The sequence below is a fragment of the Silene latifolia genome, chromosome Y (assembly GCF_048544455.1).
Source record: "Silene latifolia isolate original U9 population chromosome Y, ASM4854445v1, whole genome shotgun sequence".
In the NCBI taxonomy this organism is placed as follows: Eukaryota; Viridiplantae; Streptophyta; class Magnoliopsida; order Caryophyllales; family Caryophyllaceae; genus Silene; species Silene latifolia.
The window spans coordinates 5,459,717-5,461,588 of NC_133538.1; positions in this window are offsets into that span (position 1 = coordinate 5,459,717).

Here is a 1,872-nt window from a genome sequence, read left to right on the forward strand (position 1 = left end):
TTTTATCTTAGTATGGCCTTAGTTTAATCAATATTACCCGTAATGAAAGGGAATATTGATTCGGTTGTAATTTAATGTGATCTCGTATCACTTTTATTTTTATTTTTATTTCATTAGTTTTTCCATTTTACAAATGTATAATAGGAATAGCTTTGTATTTTATTATTATTTGTAATTATGGAGCATCTTCAAGACGGTGCCATTCGGAAAGGTGATCCGACGAAGACGGTGTCTTGGAAGGCGTGCCAATTGAAGATTCAAGGGACCAAAGGAGTTGGTTTCCGAATATGTAATAGATTATTTGATTTTCTATTTTAGGAAGGCCATACTAGGAATTTTATTTATTGCTTTGCATTTCTTTTAATATGTTGCATGCATTGCCAAATCGCCATAACAACACATGCATTTCATATAGAGTCATCGACCGTGTCAATTATAATTATCGTAGTTCACCGCTTTAGTTCACTTAAAACGTGATAGATAATAAATTGACAAGACCTCTCACATATAATAATTGAGATAAAGCCTTACCAAATAGTAGAAACCCATGAAGTACCAATTTCATAAGGGAGTTAATCCGGCTTCACCGTAATACAAACCTTGTTACGTTGGCGAAGTGGGGTAATAAAATGTTATTACATCGAAATTTGGATTGAGCTCAACGGAAGTATTGTTGACCGTAGTCGCATGTGTTCCGGGCTAAAGATGAGAATTAGAGTAATTTTTATCGACCGAGAGTTCTAAAAGTAGAATCGATTAAAGAGTTAATCCACCGAGTTATATTAATAAGGGATGAATCGGCTCACCGTGCCCGAGTTGATATGAATTTGGATCTCGGAATCATTTATGTAGTTGGGTGGAGGTCACTATATAAATGCAATACTTGTAGTTAAATTTACGAGTATTATTAAAACGATAGATGTTAATTATTTCCTTCATTTCCGTTTTTGTAGTTCATTATACGCGATGAATTCATCTAATACTCCTACACCAATCACCGTTGAAACATAGCTCCAATCATTTGATGAAAAATGCTCCGAGTATGACAATGAAACGGTTAGAGAATTACGCATTGGCATTGGTCAGGATGGAAATTTTTGCTTCTTTACCACCTCCACTCCACCCACTCCTATATTATTGCCCACCACCTTGGAAAGAAATTCTTGTGAAGAAAATCTTACAAAGCCTAAGGAATCCTTGTTTGAAGAAACAATGAGGAATGTCAAATTTAGTGGGAGTTCTAGCAAGAGTGTCCTTGCAAATGAAAGGAGTTTTGGTATTAATAAAGGGAAGGCAAAAATGGGCGAGAAACCCAAACCTGATTATAAATTGGAAATGGATAGTGGGACTACCAAGACCAAGACCAAGAAGGGTGCCAAATCCTATGAGGAATGTCATTATTGTAATGTCATGGGCCATTGGAAGCGAAATTGCCCCAAGTATTTAGAAGATATCAAAGTTGGGCTTGTTACTCCAAGTGGGCCGGACTTGGAAATGTGGAAAAGCTAAACAAGAGTGATATGAATTTGCGATAATGAAAGGGAGCTCGGGTAGCCGCCACTTCAAGAGAAATTTATATACTTGTTTTTGCTAATAGCTTTGAGTTATGATTTACATAATTGTTATTATGTTCCCACTTAGTCTAAAACATTATTTCCATGTGAGACATGAAAGGATCTATATTTTGTCCTCAAAGACAATTATTGTATTTTATTGAAAATAGACGTGGATGTGAGCCATGTCACTTATCTTTATGATACACAAGTTTTAGACAGTTCCAACTCATGTAAAGATATCTACATAATACGCACCAAAAGACTCATAACAAGTAATCCAAATGATTTATACATTTGATTTTTCAATTAGGTTACG